This window comes from Sylvia atricapilla, chromosome 1, assembly GCF_009819655.1.
Source record: "Sylvia atricapilla isolate bSylAtr1 chromosome 1, bSylAtr1.pri, whole genome shotgun sequence".
Classification (NCBI taxonomy): Eukaryota; Metazoa; Chordata; class Aves; order Passeriformes; family Sylviidae; genus Sylvia; species Sylvia atricapilla.
The window spans coordinates 140,135,227-140,154,064 of record NC_089140.1 but is presented as its reverse complement, the minus strand read 5'-3'; the positions used below and the strand labels follow the sequence as shown (position 1 = coordinate 140,154,064).

The 18,838-nt window shown below is 40.0% G+C and overlaps 1 protein-coding gene across 1 annotated transcript in view; it reads left to right on the top strand.

Moving 5' to 3' along the window:
* SNTB1 (syntrophin beta 1) overlaps window positions 1-18,838 on the top strand; it is a 111,682-nt gene that overhangs the window by 36,680 nt on the left and 56,164 nt on the right. The window lies entirely within an intron of this gene.

Sequence of the window (18,838 nt, the reverse complement as noted above, 5' to 3'; positions counted from 1 at the left end):
AAGGTTGATTAAGCACTAGAATGGGTTATCCAGGGAGATGATGGAGTCACCATCCCTGGACACGTTCAAGAAATGACTGGACATGGCTCTTAGTGCCATGGTTCAGGTAACAGGATTGTGTTTGGTCAAAGCTTGGACTTGATGGTCTTGAAAGGTCTTTTCCAACCCTAATTATTCTATCTGATCTAGATACCTGAAAGATTCTATCTATCTGATGCGTCCATGAGCAAGAAGGATAAAAATCCCCGAGAAGATGAAATAGTTTTGATTCAAACTCAGCAGCCATACTGGGTCCTCCCAACAAATGCTTGGTCAGCTCTGATGTCAGCAGGGATTTTGGAGGGAGCACCAGGAGGGGCTACACTTTTTGGTTCAGCCAAGGCATGTAGTTCTCTGCTGGAGATTAACTGTGATCTTGTTTCTATTGTAACCATAGACTGTCTCAATAGAAGGGCTGCATGGGCACAGAGAGGATTTAGTTCATTGTTGAATTACCTTCTGGCCCGTAAATGTCTCCCCTACAGCTACCAAATAAATTCCTTGGAGCTCTGTTTCTGACCATTATTTTTACCACCTGTCCTTGACTGAGGTTGTGGCAGAGAGATCAGTGTCCTGTTTTTACTGCCAGGAAATAAAAAAGATTTTCCATGCAAACTAAAATACGTTTCTCCATGCTGTAATCAGCTTAGACCTTTATATGTTTTTGGGTATGGACTTGGAAAACTTTGGATTTTCTTTTGGTTTTATTTCTACCTTGCCTGATTTGAGGTTGATTTCCTGTGTATTTTTTTTTTTTCCCACAGATTTGAATTTCTTAGTTGTTATACATCCATGTAACTCTGACATTTGAAAAATCAAATGCACTCTCCCCTTCTACATATACTTTTTAGCATTTGGAAATCAAGATCCCCGAAGAAACTATTAGTCAACAATACATATTAATGTGCCTTCCATGCAGAAAACAAGTCCTGAAAGGTCCTGAAAGACCTCCATATTAGCTTTAACTTTTAACTTGTACCTTGAAATTGTGCATATGAGACTGGAAAACATGCATGAATGTGAGCTGGAGAATTTATGTGATGAAAACCTTGGGCATAGAGGCCAATTGCTTAAAGTGGTTGTTCAGAACAAGGTTCCCATGTGGACACTAGTTTTTCAGGGAGTGAGTGAATTGACCGTGATTTGAGGGTACTAGTCATTATCCTTGTATATAAGTTCAGTCTAAATTCCTAAATAATTGTGTTCCACATTAGTTCTTGCATTAGAGAAAATTAATTTATGATTGCTGAAATATTTTTGCATATGTTATAAAGTGGTTTGGTTTCTCCTGTCCTGTTAAGACTAATTGTAATTTTACCATAAAAAATGGAATAAGGTAGTAGTTGATTCAGAGATGGAAGAGGGTTTAGAGTGCAGTTCAGATTTTAGTTATATAAATAAAACATCTCTTTTAAAAAAAGGAAACATCAGTTAAAATATAGGCATTACATTGTCTAATTCTTGCAATCTTTTTTCCCTTTTCTTGTTTCCTGGTAGTACTAGATTCTGAGTTTAATTCTTTCCTGCAGGCAGTCCTCACTGCTCAGTGCAAATGCGTGAGTTCATTGGTTTCAAAGTAAAAATCTTCACAATAAATACTGCTGGTAATAGTAAGAAAAATTAACAGTCACATTTGCAGGACGGTGTGTAACTACATTGTGTTTTGACAGCTTGGCCTTTAGTTTTAATTCTTGTTAATGTCATTGGGAACCATCACTGAGCAGAGCTGTGGAGTGAAGGTAGTCAGAGGCCGAAAATCTGACATCGCCCCAGGGACTGGGGAGAATGCTTAGTAGCTGAGTTTTGCCTGTTCAGCTCATATATTATTAGGTGTAAATAGTACATTTCTGGTGCCTCACTTATGATCTTGGTTTTATGAAGACAAAAAGCAGGACATTTGAAAACCCTCAGGCTTCCATGAGAGATTTCCAAGGAGAAGCAGGCAACACTGCAGGGGCTGTATGTGACAGGTGGTTCCTGAACTGTCAAGATGGGTATTGAGTTGTGTAATATATTGCTCAGTGACTGGGATGTGTAGTTGTGTAACTGTATGTGAAAAAGGACAATGTATAGTTTATCCTTTGATTGTCATGATTGATCTTTTGAATTTCTATTTCTATTTAGTTTTGCCTCACACAGATAGTTACTTTAAAAGATTATTCAATATCTCACCTGCTGAGAAGAGCCCTTTTTTATCATCCATTCCTCACTATGCAAAATGCTATCCAAATAAACCTACCCAGAGGAACTCCTGAGTGACTGTTCTAGCTCTGCCTATCTGAGCTTTGTATTGGAAACAGGATAATCCATACTTTTGATTTAGAATGGGTTTCGGAAGGAATAGGAAAATGAGGGATGGATGGGTTTGAGCTTCCTTTTTTTTTCGAGATCTATTAGTTGGGACTTGCAAAACTTAATGAACTGCCTTGCCATTGCTGATTATGGTGTGCAGTTAAAAGAATAATGTATATGCATGTGATTTGGGTATGGTAATGTAATCAAAAAAACCTATGGAAACTCCAGAGCATTTAATTTACTCTTATTTTCCTGTCTCCCAAGTCTTTGCAGTACCACTTCAGCATTCAAAAATTATAATTGGAAGATATGACCTTGGATTTAAAGTACTGAATTTGATGCAAAATCAAATACAGGTTGATCAAGTGGTGAAGTCCAAGTGGTGACCAAGTCTCTTGGTCTTCTGGGTGAAGATCATCCCTCTGAACTTCAGCTAAGTGGTTGACAGCTAGCTAAAATGAGATACTGAACCTTCACGCTTGTTAACAAAGAAAAAGGAGAAAACCTGACAGCTCCAAAAGCTGATTTCTTCCCACTTGAAAATAACTGCTTCATGAATTGCCCTCTTGAGAGGACTATTTATCTCTCTGAACTACAAAGATTGCCAATTTCTAACATAGTAATTTTAACTCAGTGAATGCTTCCCATTATGCCACATTGTTGGCTGTCTTCATTTTAGATTTTAAGTTGTGTTAGATCACATTAAAGGCCTCCTTCTCTCCACAGACTTCTCATTTTGAGTCATTTGATTTTGCTAACTTGATCACCAAGGGAATAGCAGCAGCATGTGTCTACCAAAAGCTAACTGAGCCAAAGCAGCAGCGACAATTAAATCATCTCCTGAAGTCTTGGGAGCTCAGCCATGCCTGGTTTCTGTTCTACAGGATTTCCTGGTCTTTTTCATCTTAAAAGACCAATGTCACCATGCTTGGTTAAGCAAGGGGATTGATAGCATTGGTGACTGAAGTCCTCAGTAGGGCCAGGCTGCTGCGCTGGATGCTGGTAGTGCCCAGCTAGTGCCTCTGAGCTGATGAGCACGTGAAGGAAGAGGAGGGTTTATTGCTCTTCAGGCCTCAGTTCTCCACTCAGCTTCCATCAAGGGTTCCATCTGGCCCAGTATGGAGCATTTGCTAAGTGGGGATGACTCTTTGTTTATGGGTACTTTTGGCAGGGACTTGACACAAGCTGAAGGCAGTTGCCATGTCTTCTGCTATTAAGGCTCTTCCCATTGCAAGGGAACAGGTTCTTGTTCAGACTTATTTTGGGCTTGGGCTCTCTCTGTAAATTCTTTGAGGAGTCTAATGTCCTGGGTGTTTTGCTGTGCATGTAATTGGACTTTGTGGTTATTTGCAAAAGACATGAAGTCTGACAGCCCCAGAATTAGCAGAGCCTGGTTTTCAGTGAATCCTTTTTCATGGTTGATTTATTTCCTAATCTAATTAATCAACTAGAAATATTATAAGATGATGGTGGGAACTGATGTCTTGCAAACATCAGAGTCCAGTGTCAAGAGTGAGAGTTGTAATGTCCTAATGCAGGAAACATTTTGCTGAGCTTTTCTATCTCTTTACCAAAGAATTTGAAAGAGAAGAAAATATTTCATACCACTTTCCTTCTGTAGATCTTCTGGTGTCTGAGGAGGGTTTGTCTCTGGTTATTTCCTTTAGCAGGCTGCTGATAAAGTCTCTCTACTCTGCTGTTTGATCAGTGTTTCCAAGGAGGTACAGTATATTGTCTAAGGTTTGAGGTGTGTTTTCCTTCCTCCTGCCTCTCCAGCTTTTGGCAGGACTGCTTGGATGTCTGTAGTGGTAGCAACCCAAAAGCAAGACAGACTTTTTTTCATTCTAGCAAACGTCAGGATCACATCACTGCGGTGCTGGGCAGGGCAGAAGGAAGGCAGAGGAGACAGTGCATTGATTGAAGAGATCAGCATTTAAGAATAAAGTGTGACAAGTGTGTGTAACTGCGGAAGAGAATAAAATAGGGATGAAAGGTGAGAATAATAGTGAAAGATGATAAGCTATTACATAGACTTAGTTTTGTGAAATTACTCAGATCTGACCTACCTAATTGATTGATTATATGAAACAAATCACATGGTAAAATAGAGCTGATCTCTTTTCTTCTCCTTAGTGGTTATTAGTTGGGAAAGCCCTGTAGGTTTTTTGTCAGAAACAGAGCACAAGCACAAAGGAGCATCCATAAAAAGGAATGTAGTGAGGACATTGAAAGCAGAGGATGGTAGGAAAAGGTAATTTAAAATTGAATGACTGTTTGAGGCTGCAGAAGGACTGTAGACTAGTAAACAATATGTCATGGAAGAGAATATGTAGGGAAGAAATCAGTGTGTGTGCCTTTACTTCTGCTGATATTTCTGTATATGATGACTGCCAGGAGCAGGCAGGGTTGTGTGAGCAGCTGGGGCTTTGCTCCATGCCTCTGCACACTTCCTTTCCTCCCACTGGAGGAGCAACTGTTGAGTTTAAAGAAAAGCAATGATTCTTCTAAAAGTGATAGCCCTTGCAAAGGAGCCTGCTTTTTGTCACAGCACGAGTCAGAGGCTTGGCTTCAGACAGCTGTAGTTACAGCAGAGCTCTGCTCCAGCACAGGGCTGAGGGGCAATGGACACACAGAAGGGGCCACCTGGTCCCTGTGTGGGCCTGCCTTCCTCACCTCTCCCCTGGGGGATGAAGAGGCCCTGCTGCTACAAGAACACTGTAGGAGATTTGGGAAATGATTTTTAGCAAGAAGTGTGAGACCAAGGCAATAACATAGCCCATCATCTTTTCCACAGCAATATTGTTCAAGGCAGTCTCATCTACTACGAAAACCCTGTTCACAAAGTTTGAGGTAAATAGATGAGGCTCCTTCTTGAGCCTCATGGATATGTGTCAGCTACACACTCCTGAGTATGTATTTAAAAATATAAATATTTCTGTTCAGAAGTAAGAAATAGAAAGATCTGGGGTGCTATAGGAGTGGGGGCATGCACGCCTGGAAGAGGAGCTGTTGGTCACCCATTGGGTTAGTCTTGCTGGAAGGTGGAACGACTTAATTGACTGAGGGTTTCTTTTGGTGTACTTCTGAAGAATTTCTGGAGCTTTCCATCTGAGCACAGCAGGCATCTGCACAATTACTGCGGCATGATGCAAAGAGAAGGGGGAGAAGTGTTGAGTGTGGGATCCTGACAAACATTATTTAAACCATTGCAGAAGTGCAGCAGATTGACTCCCTGGCCGTCACTGCCGATAATGCTGCTCATAGAGCTTGTCAGCATTCCAGCTCCATGTTTTTATAACCATTTAATTACTGCCTGAATTGAATGTAGCTGGAATTCACCATTGCAGCTAATGCTCTGGAAATGCACTGTAGACTGTAAGAAAATGAAGAATTTCAAGGAGATAGACAGGCTGTAATGAGTTTGCTCATCCTGTTAGGTAACATCTCTTTAACAGCCCCAATAAACATTCTGTTTGTTTGGTGTTTGGGTGTTTTTTGTTGTTTGGTTTCATTTGGGTTTGTTTGTTTGTTTTGTTTTTAGGATATAATGTCCTTGATTTGATAAAGTTTTCTTTTCCATTAAAATCACGATCCCTTTCTCAAAACTTGACTTTATATTATTAAATATATTTTGTCTTCCACTTTCTTCTAACCGTGCCTGCCAGAAGGTGGTGGTGGCCATGCCATGGCCCAGCATGGACACCTTGTTCCTGTCTTATCCAAGGCTTCCATTTGCAGAGAGCATTAAAACCCTACTGCCACAACTTGATTTAGGTGTGGTGGGTGCCGAGCTGCCATGAAATGACCTGAAAATACTGGTTAGAGAGTGCTATGAATGTTATAAAGGTATTTGGTCAGGGAGATAATATTTCTGTGTAATGGTAGATAGAATTCCTGACATGAATGTGTTGGCATCATTCACGAGAGTACAGCACGTAGCTCATGGATTCTTCTGCCCTTGCTGCTGTGATTTCTCACAGGGACAGCTCTGCAAGCTGCACAGCACAGCTGTCCCAGCACAGGGTGCTGCCGGGGTGGGAGAGGTGCTGGGGTCCAGCATCAGCTGCTGCTCCTGTGTGTAGCATCTGCACAGAGCAAAGGGCAGCCTGGCTCAGCACTGATTGTCTCTGTGACTCCTCTGTTTCCTCCTCACCCTCCTTAGCAGAAGAGTTTAGAGGCTGCTGCTGTGGGAAGGAAAGGGGGAAAGGGAAGGTTAGGTGTTTTGGGGAGGGAAGGAGGAGATTTGCACTCACTGGGTGGGTGAGAGGCGTGTGCAGTGTGTACCCCTGGGAGGGAGGCAGAGAAGGGGCTGGGGCACATGCTGGCTGAAGGGTGCATTGCTGCTGCTGCTCAGTTCCTGACAGAGGAGCAAATGTTGAATTGGTCCCACGGGTTGAGGGGTAGGACCACAGTGATGAGGTAACAGCTGCTGGAGGAATGGGGAGCCAGAAATCTCTGACAGTACCCTAGTACATGGCACAAGTTGCAAAGATGCACATACATCTGTGTACATTTATAAATGTCTATGTATTACTGTATCGGCTTGTGTCTGTATAGTTACTCTGTTGTATATCTGTTGCTGCTGAATTATCTCATTAACACTTTCATTAGAGAGGGCTTTCTGGTCATTGATCATTAGTGTTGCTGCATGCTAAGCACAAATCCTATAAACCTCAAAGAGTGTGAGCCAGGTTCTAGTGTTTGTAAGCTAAACTGAGTTCCAGTGATTGTACTGTCAATCCTAAAGAATCCTATGAGTCTCCTAGTCCTGCCTCTGAAGGTGATGATGATTTGTCCCTTCAGTGGGCTAAAACAAGGCAGTGCAGTATAACATAGTGTTGAAAACAGTCTGGAGGAAGCTGAAGTGACCTAGAAGTACTCCATTTACTGGCACATGCTTCAGAACTGGTCTGCCCTCTTCACAATTGGTAGGCTTGTACATTCCCTAATCTATCATGCGTTTAATGAAAGAGCTACAGAATAACCCTTGGTTAAACAAAGAGCGTGTACGGCACTCCAGTGTTCTCAGCTCCTAACTTGGGATAACTAGTGGGCCATTATTTACCCACCAGAATAAGTTTCTAACACTCCCTGTAGTGGAAGAGAGGTAAATGTCATAGACATACCTCTGTCACGAGCTAGTTTATAATCCTCACTCAGTTCCTCATCTTTTTTTCTTAAATTCAGTAACCAATCAGGCCGATTCCTCTAAGGTTTTGCTTTAGGGTCTCAATCTGCCACCAGCTTTACTTCAGCCTTTTACAGCCTCTAAAAAGGAGGCAACTGTAGAACTGGTCTTTAAAGAGTTGTAGATGAGTATGGTACAAATATTGAATTATAAGTTTCTGATATTTGCTGAAATCTAGTATTTCAAACTTATCCTTTAAAAGCTGGAGCACAAACCTACAATATCAATAAGCCCAAAGGTTACATTATTTTTGTGAGTGATGTCTTTAGAAATATATGTTGGTAATATTCTGGTGGCCTTTGGTGTGCAAGATGAGAGCCACCCTGATGGTAGGGACAGAGACAGGCTGGTGTTTGCAATCTGCACTGAGGTATCGTGTCAGCACTAAAGCTGGCGTCAGAGAGCTTTTTCGGTGGTTCCATTTGGGATATCTCTTGTTGAACTGGAGTTCAACAGCTACTCAGGCTACTATATAACCTGTCAGGATTAGTTTTCCTCCTGCTTCCCATTCTTTGCCTTTTTATAGACTATTCATATCTTCAGCTTTGACCATTTGACCTGAGCTAATTCCTACTGACGATGAACCCAGTGACTTTGGCAGAAATTGTAAGTGACCTTGAGATCAGAAGCTCTTTGAGGCAGAAATTATTCTTGATACATTCTTTCCCCCTCTGTGCCGATCAGTCGATCAGTGGTGCTGCTGTTAAAAAAAAAAAAAAAAAAAAAAAAAAAAAAAAAAAAAAAAAAAAAGAGCAGCAGCACTGATATAATCTGATTGTGCTCTCTGCAAGTAGCGAGAGACCTGCCCTTGAGCTAAATAAAGCAAACAAGCCTCAAACAGATAGTTATCCCTGTTGTGTATCCCCAAGCCTCTGTAAAAGCCCAGATGTGGCTGAGAAAACCACATTTCAGGTCTTCATTTCAAAGGTACTCCCACACCAGAGCATAAAGAAAACCAGTTACACTAATGAAGCATACACATGTACTATCCTTTGCTTTCAGACTGCAAGCCTTGCAGGCTTATTTACTTTTGCAACAGGATTATTCCCAGGTCTCCCAGGACAGACATACAAATAGGGTGGGTTTTTTTTCCCTTTTGTGGGAATTGGCCAGAACATGTGAGGCCAAGACAGAGCTTGAGAGGTTCAACAGAGCTGCTGTTAATCTGCACATGTATTGAGGACTTTTCATTCTGTGTGCCTCAAGGCCAGTCTGCCTGCCCATACAGGCTCTGCTGGGCATCCTCATCTGGCTAACTGTTCCCAGTCACTTGAGCTGTCCTTGCTTCAGACAAATGCTTTTATATCTATATTTATACCTAGCAGCAGAATTCAGGCTACAGCTCCAGTGTGAAAACCTTTTATGCCTGAGGTGGTGCTGAAAGTTTATGTCTTGATGGAATCCCTGCTTCAGAAGTAGCAGTGATAATAGTGGAAAATTCTTGCCACTATTAATTGTAAAAGCATCCTAGCAACTGTATCACCCCACTCATGTTTTTTCAGTGTTTTTGCAAACAGCACCTGCTACTGCTGTCTCTCTTACAGGGAATGCAATGCAGCTGTAACAACACAGGGAGATACATGCATGATTTTTACCGTGGACTCTTCTGCCTACTTATTTCCTTGTCATGTCCCTATTGTCCTTTGACTTGTACTTGATTTCTAAGATCTTTGGGAGGGACCAGCTTTTTCTTCTGTGTTTGCACAGAATCTGAGGCCATCGTGCCCTGGTTCCTCACTAATCCCGGTAAGTGGTCCAGTAGTACAAATGGCAAATAAATTTAAGATACAAACAAATTAGCACTCCTCTCACTGATTAAACAAATGGTTATCTCTGTGATGATTTGAACTGGGTTGCATTTTATTACAGCCCTTTGAAGCTCCGCTTGAAATTGCCAGTTTCTTTCCCAGCCTCTGTTATCAGCCTCTTGTACTAGTTGACCAAAAAGTACTTGGCAAGCAGCTTGCAGACTTTGAAAAACAATAGGTTGTACTATTTTAACCTGGCTTTGACCTAACCTGAAACAGTCAAAACCGGCATTTAGCAAATGTGTTTTGATGTGCCGAGTCAACTTCGCTTGCTGAAAGCAGCTGCTGAGAGCAACCTGTGCCTCTCTAGCCCTACAGAAAGGTGGGGGGACTTTGCTGGCCCCAGCATCAGCACAGGGCCAGGACAGACTCAGTAGTTCACTATAATACAGCTTGAATGAAGCAGGGAATTACTTTACCCTTAAATTGAAGATTAATGTGATTTTTTTTTCTGGGACAGAAAACATTGCTTGTTTTCTGTAAGGATAAAGTGCCTACTGAAACGGGATTATATTTACATTATTATTGCAGGGTGATCTGTGAAATAGGCTTTCTGTGCCTCAGTAAAGAGCCATGACCCCTCACAGAGTTATCTTTTAAGCTGCGTGCTAAACCCAGGGGGGCTTATGGCTCAAAGCTAATGGGGATTTAACTTCTCACTGAAAGGAATTTGCAGCCTAACCCTATTTAGATGCTCTTTGCTCTCGTTGATTAAATGCCCAGTCCACTGCAAGAAACCTAATAGAATCATAACTGTATAAATTTTCCAGAGGACAAAATGGATGCCGGGAAACTCTATGCAATATTTATTAGAAAAGGAGTTTGATCTTAAAAAGACATTTTAAATCAAAATGTCAATTCACAGTTCTGTTTTGTTTGTAGAGAAGGAAAAGAACTTGAATGAAGATGTATTTTTTAAAGAATTTCACAAAACCATTTCATGGAAAGAAAAGTTTCTGAAATCAGTATTTTTGTGAGGATTTTCATTGTTTTCCTTGTTCACTGTGTTCATTAATTAGTTTTTGAGATCCTGTCTGTAGAATAGTATTAGATGAGGCTATTTAAAAGTAATAAACCTGCTCCTCTAATAAACCTGCTCCTCCACCCAAGTATTTCTCACCCCAAATTGCATTATGCACTGAAGTTCCAGGAGGACCATATTCCATCATGGATTATTGACATTTTTTAAGATACAGTAACTATAGCTCCTCTGGGATGAGAATAGAAGAGCTGTCATCTTGGTAAAAGACTTTGAGGTGCCAGGAGCAGCACACGATGCCGCCCATGGTCCTATGGCAGCACAGTTGGGTTTCAGTCTCAGTCTCTTTCTGTATGTCAGTTCTGAGAACTTCCCACACTTGCTTAAAGTGCAGGTGGTTTATGAAAACCTTTTAGCCAATGCTAATGACTAGTGTGCTTATTCTTTAATTGTTGATTGTTGTAGTTTGTTGATAGGATTTCAGTTGCTTATTCCTCGAGAAAACCATAATCCCTGGTAGAAAAGAGCTCCATTCAATTGGGAGCGAAAGAACTGAGGCACAAGGATGTGGTTTAATGTTTCATTGTCTGACTCCTTTCATCACCCTTCCTGCATATACAGTCCTGTTTCCTTTACCCCTTGAAATACAAGGGGTGATGTCATGTGAGCTCTTCTCTCCCTTCCAGTGCCTCAGTGAGCAATCTGTCTGCTTCAGGTGGTTTTCTTCCAGCCTGTCCATGAGCCAGGAAATAGGTGTGCAGCCAAACCTCATTCCAGGTCTGCCACTCTACTGCTGGGTAATCTTGCAAATGATTTTAGGTAGAGTAGAGGCAGTGTGAGTTAAAAACACACTGAAAAAAACAGATTTACTACAGTATGCCCATGTCAGAAACATTCATCCCAGTTTCCCCTAATCATTTTAGGATTTGTGTTTGCCATTGAACTTACATAGTGTTTGTATTCCTTCCTCCCTTCCCTTCTTCCCCATATGGATAAAGTATTCAGAATCTCTGGTACTTGAAGATTCTGGATATGGCCATTGGCCTGTCCTATTGGTAAGGTTGCAAACTAAAGGATTCCCCAAAACAAGGATTTTTAAGGTGATCTGATGCCTTTTGGTGTACAGCCCAGCCACAGGAGTTACAGCAAGTTCTTACATGCCCTGTGGATTTTGAAAGCTCTTGGTGAAGAATGAAAAGAGTGAACTGAAACTTTGCAAGTGATTGCAGCTTTGCTCTTTAAAATAAATCCTGAAGATCTTAGAAGGTCTTCAAAGGTCTTCTCATAGGGAGAAGACAGTAGACATTGTGAATCCAGTTTTCACTGGCACTAGGGTCTCTTTGAGTTGTTTAAACTTTGAGTTGTTTAAAGGAAAAGTAATATAGGTGGAGATTGAGTGTAATGCTGAGAACTCTGTCAGTGACTTACTGCATGACTTTGAGGAAGGCAGTTTAACTTGCCTGTGTCAGTTTAGCCATCTGTAAAACAGGTACAATCATACACAGCATAATAATTTCCCCCTCAGTGAGTGCCATTTTCAGTCTACCCTGTACTACTTAATGATTTGTGTGCCTGCTGAAATAACAGCATCCTCTAAAGCTGTAATACCCTTATGTATTTTTCACATAATCACTAGCAGTTGAAATATTTGTTCTGACACTTGAGATTACTCATGTAAATAGAAAAATTATAGCATGCTGGCAATGCCAGACACCTTGAATTTCATCTGAGTGTGTGGGTGATGGGAGAGGGATCTATAAATACTGACAGAGGCAGGGAAACAAGCATGAGCAGCACACAGAAAATTCTGAATCAACTTATTCCTGAGACTGAGGTAAAAGATTTTAAAATATAGCATCACTTTTGGGTAGAAGGCCCTTAGAAATTTGAGTGCCACAGTTCCATTGAAGAAATTTATTTCACTCCATTTCTCTGCTTCACATCAAGTTACATTTTTCTATTGTACTTTTGAGTAGGGTTACCTGCTCCTAATACCATTTGACTAAACTTTTTTTTTTTTTTTTTTTTTTTTTTTTTTTTTTTTTTTTTTTGTTATACTTAGGGAACATTCTCCCTTGGGGACAAGCAGAAGCTCCAGTTTGGTTATCAGTGGGTGACTCACAGGTCCCACAATGCTTTTTCTCAAAATGTGACTGTTAATTTCCATGTTCAGCTCCCAAATTGCCAGTTTCAGATTTTTTCCACTTCCGTTATGAAAGATCTGTATAGTTCTAATTGCAGAGTTCAGTTTCACATAACAATGTAGCAAATGAACTGTGTCACATTTTACTTAAAAAGGTAATAGATGAGATAGTTACAGCCTTCATGTTTTGGCAGTAGTTTTTTCAATTTGTAGTTTATTTGGTAAGAGACACTTGTGCAATGTAGCTGCTCCCTGTTCTCCACTGAATCCTGTTTCTTTTGAGCACAAGCTCTTCAAGATAGCATCAGTGTCTCCTGGATCAAGCTATAGGCATCTTCTTTTTAACCAAACATTGTACTTCTGGGATTTACAAGCTAATTTTTTTTTTTCAGATTATGAGGAGAGAGATATATATGCATTTATTTTCCTGCAGTAAGTAAAGTTTTTGAAAGATAGATAAATAGCCTATGGGACCTTGACTCTAGAATTCATGCAATTATTGTTAGTGACGTATCAAAACTCTGAACTGAACACATCAAATTGATTGAAAGAGAAACTTTGAGATTTAAAATAAACTAAATTACTTGAAGGAAACTGTAGTGCATTCAGTAGTAAGTATGAGTAATGGATATTATAATTGAGAAACACCCAATGGACACAGTCTGCCTTTAGTTTGTTATTACTTTACCAGTTTGAAATTTTGTGTACCAGGTTACTGACAACCTGTGGCTGCTTTTAATCACTTCATCAGCTTAAGTGCTGGTGTCACATATTCCAGACTCTAGTTCCATTCTGAGTCTGTGTGATGGAAGTTTGTGTCCGATTTGTTTAATGTGTTTTGAACAGAAATGCAGAAAACTCACCCCAGCTACGACATTTGTCCTGCTTCCTCGAGCATGCATGCTGTTAACTTTAAACACAAACTTCATTATTAGACCATAGAAATGCAGCTCAAAGTGGAACTGAAAGGGGGATGGTTAGCAGTGACCAGCTCCAAGTGACCTCAGAGAGAAGTGGGTGGGGAGGGCTGCCTGGAGGTGAAGCTTTCAGGCTCTCTGGTACAGGCTGAGTTGTGTGCTTTGCTCATGCTGCTCTATGTGCACTACAAAACCATGGCTTTGTGGAGGAATGAAAATCAATTAATATTTAGAGGCTTTACAGTTGACAAAATTGATATGCTGCATAAGATAAGAAAACGTATAAAGCTGTCTCTCCCTAGAAAACATTTATGCTGAGGAAATTCAGAAAGTGTTGAAGAAGTGTTTGCTAAAGGGGAACACCAGGCCGAGGGAATCAGTGGCTGAATCAGTCCACATCACAGGCAGTCTCAGGAAAATAAACTGAGAATAAGTAAAGGAAGAATTTTTGATGTTATACAGAAGCATGGGGTGGTCTGGGAATGTAATCTCCATTTTATGTGTAAGCTTCACAAGTGCTGGATTCAGAGTGGAGGCCCCTGGTGCAGATGGGAGGGGGTCCACAGGAGCTGCCCACTGCTCCAGCCAGGACCTGTGCTGGGTTTTGCCCTGCCATTTCTTAACTTCTAAGACATTTCTGGTGGTGAGTTATGTTTTTTGAAGCCTGATGTAGGTAACACAGTGTGGGTAATCACTGTGACCTAGTGAAGGTGTCAAAACCATGAAGTTTCACAGACTGCAGCCTTGCATGGCTTCCTGAGAATAGCCTATTTAGTCCCATTTTCTCCTGTTTGATGGGGCCATGACCACAAATCTTCTTGCCTTGTTGACAAAAGAATTCTCTTAACAACATAAAATTACTTATTGCAAGGTACTTTGAAGGTACTGCCTTCATTTGTTGAGTGCAAGTGTGTGATGATGCTTATAGCCCTCCTTAACATAGATTCACCTTTCCTATAAAAGCAGCTGCAAATTTAAAAGAACACTGTGAAGTATTCTTTATATTTTTAAAATGCAGTTGTTGATCTTTTTAATCCAGCCAATTTGTACCCTACTGAAAACTCGAACTTGAGGCCTGATTGCTTACTACCCCCATTGCTAAGATGCTTCTTTCAGATAAGCTTTATCTTAAAGATGTGTTTGTCTCCTGGATCTTTCTGAAGTTATTCTTTCAAAACAATCATTCTTGTGTTCCATATAAAATGTATAATAAGTGAAATGTATTCTAAAAAGGATTTAAAAACGGCCCCGTTTGATTTAAATCCAAGCTTGTCTCTTTAAGACATGAATAGACAATACACTGAATTCAGTGGAATTACTTTAAAAACAGCAGAAAATAGGAAACTGAGCATAGTCTCACTACAGTGTGAGAAGTGGCCAAAGCACAAAGGAGATTTTTTTTCTCACAAGGTGTTTATTTTAACTAATTTCAGTCATCCCCCAGATGGAGATCTGATGCTTTTGGCAGATCAAGACGTTTACTATTTCAAATCCATTTCAGCACGGGGGAAAGCAGATGATGCTAAGGGATAATACTTGTCCGAACATCGTAACAGATGTTTCTGTAGGAAATGTAGTGGAAACACTGACAAGCAGGATTGTTGACTGTTTTTTGGTTTATGGCCATGTTAAAGCTGCTGAAAGGATCATGTGACACATCTTCATAAATGGTCTGATTCATTAATTCTTTTCTTTGGGTCTTAGTTTTGATGATGGCACCAGCAGCTCATCTTATTTTTATACAGTGCCTCACTATAAGGCATGCACTTGGCTTGAGTTTAGAGGAAATTTGATCTCTCACATAAAGCCTAGCAGGCAAATTCTGGTATTATGGTACAGGACACTCTGTGCTTTTTCTCCTGCAAAGGGGAATTCCTTGATCAAGTGTCTTCAAGCAGATTCGGGTATGTTGTTCCTTTTACTTTCGTATTGTAAACCTACACATCCTGTCCTCATTCCTGTAGTAACAAAAGAGCTTTCCTCCGGCTTGCTGGCTTCCCCTCAGTGCTCTTTGTCTTCCCTCCTAGGAAACAGTTTGAATGTGTCAGAAGAGTCCCAGTTCCTCAGAAAGGCGACTGGCCAAGAACCTGACCAAGTTGGTCTGTAGTATTTCTCTCATTAAAAGCCTGCTTCTTCCCCCCCAAAAAAGTCATCTGTGAACAGAGGATTAATTGTGAAGTCTTGGGACTTGGCAAAAGCATGAAGTGCTTTCTTGGAAGCTACGTTGCCTGTCTTGCAGATCAAAAAATAAATCCAAAATATTTCAGTGTGTATCAGTGGATTAATTAATTTGATTGCCACTTCCCTTCCTCTTTTCTTTGTGGGGAGGGGCACTCTGGAGATTGGAATTTTAATTGCTTGACCACAGTTTCTTATTAGCAGTGCAGCAAAAGGGTGTGGATCATTAATTAGTACTGAATATATGCATCTCTGAAGTTGAGCTATAGCATCAAACAAATGACTTTAGACAACTCCTGACTAAACTTACAGTTTATTAGTAAATTGAGTTATAATAATTAAACTTAGAATTTTTTTCTGAGTCCTTGCATGTTGTTTTCTGTGTTTGCACTGTTCTGGTGGTTTTAAATATTGTGGCATTTAAATTATTTAATATTTATATGTATGTTAGACATATGTATATATTCTGAAGGTATATATGTATGCATGCCTATAAAATAGTTATTCATAATCCAGAGTTGTTATACAATGGCATGCTTTATTTATTTTTATTAAGTGTTTCAAGGTTTTAATTCATTAGGTAGTTTCATTGGCAATATATAAACCCAGTGTTTTTGATAGCCACTTTCTTTTTCAGTCGATACCTGAATATGTGCTACGGTATCAAAAAGAAAATCAAGATCTTGAGTGTAATGCTCTGAAAACAGAGTATTATCCACATTACTACTTTAATGTCCAATAGACTGCATAATCTTTTTTCTGGTTTTAAAACTTGATGATGAAAGTGAATTGTATAACTTCAGTTTAACTTTGCTGTATCCATGATTCTCAGATAGTGCAGTGTGGAATAGGAATATGCCTATAATAGATACTGGTATCAACTTGTTTTGTGCTGTGTGGGTTAAGAACTGGTTAGTGAACAGGCTGCAAAATGTAAATGTGTGGGGTCATTCTAATTTGCTCTGTGTGTAGTAGGGTTGCTGGTGCATTGTTATAAAACAGCATGTTCTGCAGTATTTGCACCCAGAATTTAGAGGTAAATAGGAAATAATTGCTGATAAAACTTATGAGTCATCTGAATAGTGTGTGCCTGATTTCAGCTAAATTCATAAACTGGGCTGTGGTTATGGACATGTAATTACAGATGTTGATGAAGTAAATGGAAAGCAGCACCTCTAAGGTTTAAATAATAACAAAAAATAATATAAATGGGTCAAGTTCTGCCACCTGTTCCACTCCCATATTATATTTGTGCTTTTTTATGTGTCCATTTGGGGGCTTTAAAAATATGAAACACACCTGAATATGCAACAGCCATAAAGTCTGGGCTGTAAAACCCAGCAGAAATGAGCTATGAATCCTAATGAATCCTACATTGTGTTTAGTAGGAAGTGGGATGTTGTTAGTAGAAGCTAGAAAAATGCTTTTTCTATTTTTCTTTTTTTTAAACAGAAAGCATATATTTGCTTCATTTTTTCATTTGGCCGTGAAGTTTCATATGAAAATGGTGTTAGCAGTTTATCAGTGCATTAATAGCTCTGTATTCATATCCCTGGGGCTGAGCAACCGTCTTCTATTGAAATGTAGTAGAAACTAGATGTCTGAGTTCAGAAACTGGAAGGAATTTTCATAGGATGTACATTCTTGAGGGAGTTTTCTTGGCTTTTGCTGTGCTTCAAACTCAGTTTCTGGAAAAAGGATTTTGTTTCTGCTCTCCCTCTTCTCCTGCTTCCTTTTTCATGGGATTTTGTGAAACACTGCAGCTGTCTGCCATGAATTCACCGGTACATCGTATGGAAACTTGGCTTTTGGCACATGGAAGGGCTGACACTTTTCTTCTGTCCCATCTCTGGGGAATTAAATTCACATTTTGTGTTCCTGCTTAGGTTTTCAGCCAACTTTTTACTTCAGCTTCCTTCCTCCCCCTGCCCCTCTCTCCTTTTCTTAATTAAAATATGCTAAGGTTGAATGGATATAGCTGCAACTGAAAAAGGACAAAAATAGCACAGATTAAATAGCTACACTATTGAGACTTGGGCCTTTATTTGGAATCACATTTGCTGGCATGTCACTGTACCAGGGTTGAAAAACTGACTGGATTACTTTTTTCAACAAATCAATCATTAATCTCTAATTTTAAAGGGAATAAAATTTTGTTTGAAGTTGAACAGGATTTTCACAGCTTCAGCTGTTCTGCCCATATAAATTAATGACAGAGTCATGTTGGTTCAGTGTTAACAAGCATAGATTCACCACATCTGTATCTGTTCTGTTTCTTGGCTTCCCTAAGGCTTTGAGTACATCCAAACTGAGATGGCAACTGCTGAAACCAGTATCTCTATGACACTGGCAACAACTACTTATTTTCAGCACCCTTGAAAATTATGTAATTTTTGGAGTACCCAAGGATGAGCACTGGTTTGGGGAGTTAGACGACACAGGTTTTTGATAGTGGACTTCAGGTATATAGCTAAAAAAGTTTTTAAAAAATTAATCTCATCTCTTTTTGCCTGAAATAGTTTCTGGAAGCCTGACAGAATTCTGTGCCAACTCTTTCCTGAGAAGGGAACAAATTAATTTAAGAAAATACTCAGAATAGGATCGGACAAGGAAATAAAAAAATCAGTGTTGAGTAGACACCCTTTCTGATAAATCACAAATGGTTCTTCTCAGAAAGGAATATCCCATAACATACCTAAACACAGAAGTCCTTGTGATTGAAACTAACAGGTTTTTTAAAAAAGGATAAAATGAACAATGGCAAGATGGGCACTAAGGTGTTTTAGAGAAAAAGTAGCAATAGCTGCTCACAAAGCCTGGACTCTAGATTTGTACTGCTTTCTCTCTTGGTAAAATTTTTATGAAGTGCCTTGAAAATAATGCTGCTGAAGCTAATCACCTGATCTGTGGTTTTGACAGGAACACTGTTGTTCTTCTCCCCTCTTCTGAATACTTCTCTTGCTTTCATTTTCAACCCAAAAACTTCAGTCAGCTTTCCCTAATTTAACATCCTTCACCACAATACCCTTTTGTAATTTACCCACCTTTCTGTTATTCAGTCATTCCCAGCTTCCTCAGCTGAGCTGACATGACATGATGATCTGCACCATATCCTTGAACTGTTCTCTCACAGCATTTTAATAACTTCCCCAAAAGAGTTCACAATGCCCAGGTCCTTTCAGGTCATGTCACTGCTGTACAATCAAGTGGCAGCAGCCAGTGATACAGCCACATCTGTGTGCAGGGGGAATATTGGGTTAAGCAGGGCACTTAATTGGGATGTCTCCTCTT